A 9,735-nucleotide genomic window follows, 5' to 3' on the forward strand; every position below is an offset into this window, starting at 1 on the left:
ACTTACCTCAGTGGACTCATGTTGTACTGGTCCTTTTATGGTTGACTAACTTCGCTTAGCACAATTTCCTCCAACTCTTCCCGTGAGACAATGTGCTTCCCGTGATCCTAAGTGCTTTTTAGGGATAGGCAGTACTCCATTGTGTGTATGTGCCAGAGTTCTCTAATCCACTCGTCTATTGATGAAAATGTAGGCTTTTTTCCAATTCTTTGTGATGGTAAATGGAGCTGCAGTAAACATCAGAGCACAGACGACTGGTCATGGTCTATTTCTTACCTCTTCTGGATAAAAGAATTGCTGGGTTGTAAGGCAACTCAATTTCCATTTGCTTTAAATATCACCAGATGGCTTTCCACAGTGGCTATACATATCTACACGACCACCAGCAGTGGAGGAGAGTTTATATCTTGCCACATCCCCTCCCACATTTGTTGCTCTCTGATTTCCTGCTTTGGGCTATCCTGAAGGGTGTTAGGTGGTATCTCATAGTTGTTTTCAGTCACATTTCTCTGATGGCCAATGATCAGGAGCATTTTCTCCTATGTTGATTGGCCATTCAGATCTCTCTAGTAAAACTTCCGTTCAGCCCATTTCCTTAGGGGACTGTTTTCTTCTTTTTGCAGGCTAGGAGGGAATTATAAATTTCAGTAATAATCCCTTTGTCTGTTTTGTCACTGATGAAATAGGTGTGGAAAGCAAGCACAAGGAGAAAGCAACCACAACAACAGTTCCAGAGCAACTTGTGGGAGTGGTGAGCAAAGGATACCACAGACAGGGAACAACTAGGGAGTTAACATCAATAGGGAGGAGGACGTAGAGGTCCCAGATGTATTGGAGCAACAACAATCTAGCTGAGAGGAATTACAAAGAGGCAGAAGAAGAGTGAGCGTAATGGTGGGGCAGGAGGAAGGTAAAAGGAAACAGGAAAGATCTAGGAAGCAAAGCTATGGATAGAGGTATAAGCATAAGCGTGCAGTTATGTAAATATAGTAATTCATAAAAATAAAGGTATAGGCCTATGTACACATATTTATATGGCAATAAATACACTGAGGAAGTGGGCAGACTTTGGACCTCTGCTCAAGCCCTCCCTCAATGCAAGAACACTTTGTTCTAACAACCTGGATTTCTGTGATGCTCACCCTCCTGAGAGGATTGCTGAAGACAAAATGGGTGCATTAACAAATGTGGTGAAGAAAGCTGATGGTGCCTGGCTCTCAAAAGATATAGCAGCTGGGGTCTTAAAGGCTTGAAGTTAAACAAGCAGCCATCTAGCTGAGAAGCAACAAAGCCCACATGGAAGAAGCACACCAGCCTGTGCCATCATGAGGTGTCGGTGGAATCAGGTAACAGGCATGGAAATACTCAAAATAAAACCAAACAAAAACGATATTGTTGAGAACAAGGGGGGTCAGAGCAGAAACCCCAAACCCATCCCCTCACAAAAGAGTTACAAGGAAGGGATGAGTCAACCAGGGCTCAGTATAGCACCGATGAAACTCACACTATTCCTCTGGTTTCTTGAGGCTTCCTCACCCCACTCCACCCCCTACCCCCAGTTCTGCCTTCCAGTTCTGGCAAGACCGGAGTATGTACGGGTGGTACAGATAAGAGTTCACAACACACGGAATCTAGGTCAGATGAACCCCTTAGAAACAGAAATGGGAATAGTGATACCGGGAGAGTAGAGAGAAGGTGGAGGGGTGAGGGGAAGGGGGAACCGATCGCAATGATTGTTGCATTATCAACCCCACCCCAGTGGGACAAACAACAAAATGTGGGTGAAGGGAGACAACGGTTGGTATAAGATATGAAAATAATAATAATTTATAATTTTTTAAGGGGTCACAAAGGTGGGAGGGAGGGTAAAAAGAAGAGCTGATACCAAGGGCTCAAATAGAAAGTAAATGGTTAGAAAATGATGATGGTAACATATGTACAAATATGCTTGATACAATTCATGCATGTAATGTTGTAAGAGCTGTAAGAGCCCCCAGTAAAGTGAATTAAAAAACAAACTTGGTTTGGTACCAACCTCACAATTGCTGTTTTGAGTTCCATAATAAATCTCAGCATCCCGTCAGTCCATTTTCTCTCCACTCCCTGCCCTGCCTTAAATGATCGTGAGTGAATTTCTGTTATTTGCCCACACAGAATCCTTAACTAAGACATTAGGCTCTACAGTCCTTGTCTTAACATAGGATCTTATTTTGTCTTGTGAAGATTGTAGATCAAAGTCAGCACGGTGCCTGGTGCATAGTAAAATCTCAATCAATATTAACTACTCTTATTATTATTCAACAAGCATGTATGCAGTCTTTGCACACTGTGTTAAATATGTAGGAGGGGAGTTTTGCTTTCTAAATTGCATCTAAATTTTCTGAGATGTGCAAAGACTGCTACACAGAACAGTACCACAGGAGCGGGGGTTAAGAGGGAACTTCACAAAGCCAGTGCGGCAGCTGGATAGATGAAGACGATACAAGGGAATCCACTCTCCGGGTAGATTCAAACCTGGGAGTTCACACTTTCTCCAGACTCCGACAGTGAAACTATCCCAGTTGTTGTGCTGGCACATGCCCACCAATAGTGATCCCGCAGGAAGAGTAGACTCCCAGTCGAGTCTAGGCTGTGAACTTGACAGAAGCAGGTTGCCACGTCTTTCTTCTGCAGAGCAGCTGGCGAGTTCAAATCACTGATGGGTTAGTTTGTAGCTGAGTGCTGGGCAGGGCTCCTGAGACACCTTTATCTCTGTCCGTCAATGGCGAACAATACATTCTGGCACTGGGGCATGCACACACCGCCTCCTTTGAAACCGGAACCACTTTGGCCCTTCCATGCCTCTACTGTATGCAGACGCTCAGTTGAAGCCTAATAAATCAATTGTTCCAAGAGTCCAATTAATTCCCTGTTAGGCACCGCCAGAGTTTTCAAAGTTGGTTTCATCCTAATTGATTCTACTCACTAGCGTTCTTCATCAAGTCGGGTTATCATGCATGTTTATTTTCAAAGGCATCCACTGCTGGGAAACTATGATGCGAGTAATAAGAAGAACGATTAATATTCCTCCGAGTAAACAAACACGAAGCATCTCTTGATAGAACCTCTTCCATGATTAAAACTGGAGACAAAGTGACTGAATATTAGAATGGATTTATCCAGATGTCAACAGAGAAAGGGGTAGAATTACCAAGCACTTAAGTGATTCCAAACAAGCTGGGACATATGTCTCGAGGCAGGAAATGAAATACATTTGAGTTACAAGGCCCAGTGAACACCACAGATCTGGGGAAGCGGCGCAAGATGTTCTTAATCAGGGGCACTACTGGGTAAATAAATGGAGCTGGCGTCTCCGAATATCCATGCTGCTGGGATAATAGCTCTACGTGCCTTAACAGCAAGATTTAAAATCCTACTGCCGGCGAGTCCATTCCGGAGGACAGACTAGAACTGCTGCCTAGGGTTTGGAGCAGCTGGGAACAGGACCACACTGTCACCTTTCTCCCATGGTGTGGCTGGCTGGTGGGTTCAAACGCCACCTTTCAGTTAACAGGCCAGAAGTTAGCCCACAGCCTCGCCAGATGTCTTCAGCAAGGTGGTACTTAGTAGAAACCTGCTAAGCACTTAGTTTAGTTTTGTTTTTTTTCTAAAAAGCTACCATTCTTTAACCAATGGTGGTACTTGCATTTTAGTTATTTGTATGCAGTGTAGCTTTCTATACAAGCAGGGGCTGTGAACAAGTTTAATTCCATAAGAGAGAGGTGTTACATTGCTGAATTGAATTAAATTAGGAATCAAGAGGGTTGTACACGTTATTGATTATTTGAAGCATTCTCCTCAAAGAGCAGTTATTACTACATCTGTGGTATCTATGATATGCTGTATTACATCTCTGTAGCAGGTTCTCCAATGGGCTGTCAACCACAAGGTCAGCATTTCGAAACTACCAACCAACTCCCCGATGGGAGAAAGATGAAGCTTTCTACGCTTTTAAAGATTTGCAGTCTTGGAAACCCACAGGGGCACTTCTACTCTGTCCCAAAGGACCGCTGTGGCAGAATGAACTCGGTGGTCGTGAGCTAAGACGGTCTCCAGGCAATACAGTCCACTTGCCTCTAGTCTGCTTCTCTTTCGGCTAGCCTCTCCCAGCCCACTGCAATTGGGCTTTTCCATGCATCACTCCACTGAAACGATCCTACTGATCTCCTGAAATATGTGCGTTTCCATCGGGATTCCTACTCATTCTGCCTGCACCATTGGGTAGTCCTCAGCAATCCTTGTTTTCTGAATGAAGTGGCTGTGTGGGACAATGGTTCAAAATGCAAATTGGTTCACCCAAAGGTCCCAATCTACCCAGGGGTGCCTCAAAAGAAGAGCCAGGCAATCTACTTCCCCAAATAATTGACCACGGAAAACCCAGGTGCACGGTTTGCCCTTGACACGTGGCATCCTAGGGCACTGGCGACAACTCACAGCAGCTGCGACTAGTCTTTATTCCAATTTTTCTTTCTCTCTCTGTTTCCTTTACTAATTGACACCCCCGCCCCAACTCTAATTGTGAAGGTCAATATCATTTCTCTTCAGCTCTCTCTTTCTCTTCTCCCAGTCTCCGGTGGTCCTTCTCTCCTGCCCCAAACTAGGAATTCTGATTCCATCCCCTCATTCTAGGATCAAATCTCCTCTTCTCCGAACTTAGCTATTTGTCCACAGGAAGACTTCTGAATTAATTCTCACGTGTATTCATGTTTAAAACAAGCTCTCTTAGGCTCTATGGTTAAGAAGATGTTGCTGCATCAAGAAGTCCCCATGCAAGTCCCGTCTGGCATACAGGGAAGTCAGTCAGTTATCACAATGCAACATGAGGAATTCAAAGATAGAGCTACGTGAGGGAGGATGGAGGCTGTGTAGGCATGACCCTTTCAGCTGTACTTATATTTTAAAGGAACAGCCTGTGTGGGTTTTATCAGGGCAGAGTTTGTCCTTGAGGAATGAATCACAAATGTCCTGAAGTGACACTTATGAAGTCAGCTCCAGTAATATTTGATCAGAGAAAATATTAGATGCCAAGGAATATTTACTGCACACTGGGATGCCTGATTTACATAAATGTCTTTTAACATCACAGTAGCTCCGTCAGGGACATATCTAACAACCCACACTGTATGGCACCACTGAGATTTTGAGAAATAAAAAGGGATAGCCCTGATTTTGAATCTAGATACATGAAAACCATCCTGGATTCTCGATTCTCCCCTTGCCTTCCTATCTAAACAACTGCCAAATTTTGAGAGTTTTTATATAAATATCACTCCAAATCATCCAAGTCTTCCCATTCTACCTGTGAGCTTCCTGATCAAGACCATGTCCTTGTCTCTTTTCTCTCCTGGCCTATTGCTTTACTCCTGACTGATCTACTGATGGTGGTCAATCTAGAGTGGGCCTCTAAGCACAGTCATATCACTGTCTTATTTTAAAACTTTCCCATATATTTGCTTGCTATAAACGCCATCGAACACATTGACAGGATCTGCAGTGATCATGTCTGTCTGGCATTCCACGCCTCATCTCATGTGCTTTCACATGCCTGGGCTGGCTCACTCCATTCATCACTCGTGGGCGCTAAGAGCACACTCTCAGCTCTAGGTCTTTCCCAAAATGTGCTTCTCTCGGTCTGGGATATTCAGTCTTGACCCTTCTTTTGTAGCTGAGACTTGATCATTCTTGGGCTCTCCATGAAGCAACATTTCTATAGATCGGGTGTCTCAGCTAGGTGTAGTCTTAGATACCCGTCCTGCTCTGATTGGGATTCTCTTGAGTCTACACTACTGTTTGTTTAACTGCCCATCTCCTAACTAAACATGCAAACTCAAGGCAGGCACTAGCTTTGCAGGAGTGGCTGATGGTTTTGCACAGCTGACTTTGCAGTTAGCAGCCCAACACCAAACCCGCTGTGCCACCAGGGTTCCTGCTCCTTTGTTCATAGAGGGCCTTCAAAAAAAAAAACCACTTATGAACATTTTGAATCAAGATATAAATGATTTCTAGCAATATATGATCTTCTAGCTGTGCTCCAGCTTAAGAGGGACCCTGTCCTTGATTATAAAATCATCTAATCACAATACAACATATCTTTAGGCACAATTGGAACCCTGGTTGCACAGAGGTTACATGTTAAAAAGTTAACTGCAAGGTTAGCAGTTCAAACCCATCAGCCTATCCTGGAGAGAAAACGGGCTTTCTACTCCTGTAAAGAGTCACAGTCCCAGAAACTCACAAGGGCAGTTCTACCTTGTCATACGGGGTCACTATGAGTCAGCATCGACTCAATAGCAGTGCAGGTTTTGGGGTTTTTTTTTTTGGGTTTTTTGGTTAGGCACAATTAGTCTTTGGTAAAAAAGTGTCACCACATCCTCTAACATGTGTGTGGGAAATGAAACTAGCTCTAAGAGTATTAAAGGACTATGAGGAGGAAAGAAATCAACTGATCTCCTATCCAGAGAAATAATGTATATGTCATTTCCTTTAACAAAAGTTTAAGTGTTTACTTCAGTTTAAGAAACCTGAAGTACATTATCTCAAGGTTTTTAATCCATAGAACTGAGAGTCTCTTGGAATCAGTTAATTCAATGTTTCATTATTTATAGACGAATGTAACAGTGACTGGAAGCATAGTGTTATGTGTTGAGCCACTAACCAAAACGTCAGCAGTTTGAAACCACCAGATGCTCCATTGAAAAAGACCATGGTTTCTCCTCCTGTGAAAAATTAACAGTCTCAGAAACCCACAGGGGAAGTTTTACCTAGCCCTACGGAGTCTCTGTGAGGCAGCACTGACTCGATAGCTGTAAGGTTTTATAAGAGTGACTAGCAAAATAGTAAAGACAAGTTGAAAGTATGGATAGATTATGAAGTTATCTTATGGTTCAGCATTGAATGCAAATATATTCTCCCATAAAATACCATTCTCCCATAAAATACCATCAATGATCACAGTTACAGAGTAAATTTTGGATTGAATGGAACATATTAATAATCTAATGTAGCATTTCTAAGGGCCCAGTGATGCATGGTTTACATAAGAGAATAACATCTAGTTTCGCATTGTTCATGCTTAAGATAAAATCCAATCTTTTAAGAAGGTGCACAAAGTTCTCCACCTTACATGACACCCACCAGTATAAGTGATTGTGATATCTTTCAGCATAAATGATATGCATTCAATATAGTTAGTGATGCTAAAAAGTGGTATCTAATACAAATCCAATTATTGTTTGTATTATGCTCATTGCATTTGCATTACTATGAATAGGATGACGGAACCCAGGCTACTTGTATGCATTTTAATTAAGTGTAATTATAATCAACATCTTCACAGAATATCTATTCAAAGATATACTTCTCTCAGAGAAACCTTGAATATTATGAACTGTAGTTCAATTATGTTCTACAATTTTGAATACCCAATAAGTACCAAGAATTGATATAATATATGTGATACCAGACTATTAAAGACAAGACTTCTGATCTCAAAATTCCTGTTTGCTAAGTGATAGGACTTACCAGCAAATAATTTTCAGTATGGTAGGTACAATAATGGACATCAAAAATTATAATAAAATTTAATCAAGTTCGTTGTTAAAATTCTTATCTCACAGCACAATTCCATTCTTTAAATATTTCATTTTCCCTTAAAATATTTCATTTCATTTCATGGAGAAGCCTCAGGAAACATATTACTAAATATAGCAAATTTTCTTTCACATTTGCCATTCAGTGTGTTGGTGGCAAAGGGAGCAATAAAAACCAATCTTGGAAAGCACAGAAGAAACAAACAGATCCGGGCTGAATAATGACTCTATATACCTCCCTCAAGGTCAGTACGACAACCTCAGGCAAGTTTACCATTGTTTCTCAATTTATTGGCTACTTCTTGAAAACCTGAACCCTTGAATTGGATTTGGCACCACAAGTGTCTTGGAGGCAAGGGTGCAAGAGGCTAGAAACCTAGTGCATGTTTAAGCCAAAGAAAATGCACATTATAAGTTTTTTCACAACAGGTGTAGCCTTACCTCAGACATTATTTTCTATCCATGCTATGCACATTATTTATGTGGACACATTATATGCAAAAATATGGTGCTCCATTTGTCTGGCCACAAATTCAGACCCATTTAACACCTTCCCTGTGTAACCTTGGTACAATAGTATTAGACCATATTAATGAGGTAACAGCCCCTCTGGAGGCAACGACTTTAGAGCCTTGAACTCCACTGTTATCTTGCTAGTGCTTTCAAACAATTTAAACATCTCAGTGTCTTCCACGTCACCAAGAATACAGTTAATAATCAAAGTCGCTCAGACCATAATCTGATTCAAAGTCACAGTGACCCCATAGAACAGCACAGAACTGTCCCTGTGGGTTTCTGAGACTGTAACTCTATATGGGAGTAGAAAGTCTCATCTTTCTCCCACAAAGGGGCTGGTGGTTTTGAACTGCTGACCTTATAGCTAGCAGCCCATCTCGTAACCACTTTACCATTAGGGCGCCTACAATTAATAATAGTTACCTAATGTTTATTTAGAACGTTCTAAGGACAAGAACTATCACCCATTGATCAATTGGTTGTATTAGAGTGGCTTGCATTTTGTTATGACACCGAAAGTCACATTGCTATTTAAATACCAACAGGTTCACCCCTGGTAGACAGGTGTCAGTGGCACTTCCACACTGAGACAGACTAGAAAGAACGAGCTGATGATCTTTTTCTAAAATCGTAAAGTCTATTTGCCACAAGATGGCCAGATGCCAGGGAATCGGGGAAATTCAGTCTCACTCACAGTGAATCACCTCATTCTCTGGTCAAGCAACCTCCATTTGAGCTCCCGAGTCCTATTGGCGTAGTGGGTTACACGTTGGTCTGCTCATCGCAAGGTCAGCAGTTCAAAGCTGCCAGTCACTCTGCAAAGATGAGGCTTTCTACCATCCTGAAAAGAGCTATACTCTTGGAAACTCGCAGGGGCAGTTCTACGCTCTCCTCTAGGTCCATGGAGAGTTGGACTTGACTCGATGGCCGTGAGGGGGGGTCTGTGGACTCAATGGCAGGAGGTCTGGTTTTGAGTCTCTGACTCTATCTCAAATTAGGTAAGCTACCTAGCACGGTGCGATGATTGACATTTCCATTTTACAAAAAGAACAGAGGCAAGGTTGCTAAGCTAGCGGAGCCAAGGTCTGAACCTAGAATATTGAACTTTGTCATCTATTTCTGCCACCATTATCACATAGTTATTGGCTCATAATTCGGATAATATATTTTTTAATTTTTTTAATGTCCTTTCTGTGCAAGGAAATGTCTTCCTAGTTGCCTCATCCAACAGCCAGGGATTTACTTTTCACGTGGTCTCAAGGAACGCCACTTGCCAATAGGTTTTCACAAAGGGACAAACACGCTAATCAAGACCCACGGCTCTGACTCGCTTCTCCAGGACTTGAAAGCCTTTTCCAAACCCGAAAACGCCTGTCCAGAGCGATCTGCTTTGTGAACTATGTTTAAAATAACTTTGGGAGGGGGTGAGGTGGGAGGGATATAAAATGTGAAACTTTTTAAAGTTATAGGAAATAGCGCATGCAATCAGTTTTCATTCCTGACAGTACGGTTCTGCATAACTATTCCCCCAAACCAATTAATACAGTTCCCATCAGAGGACGTGAGAAGCCAGCAGAAAGACACCTACACT

The sequence above is a fragment of the Echinops telfairi genome, unplaced genomic scaffold (assembly GCF_000313985.2).
Source record: "Echinops telfairi isolate 266 unplaced genomic scaffold, ASM31398v2 ScPeMD7_6;HRSCAF=24_0, whole genome shotgun sequence".
Classification (NCBI taxonomy): Eukaryota; Metazoa; Chordata; class Mammalia; order Afrosoricida; family Tenrecidae; genus Echinops; species Echinops telfairi.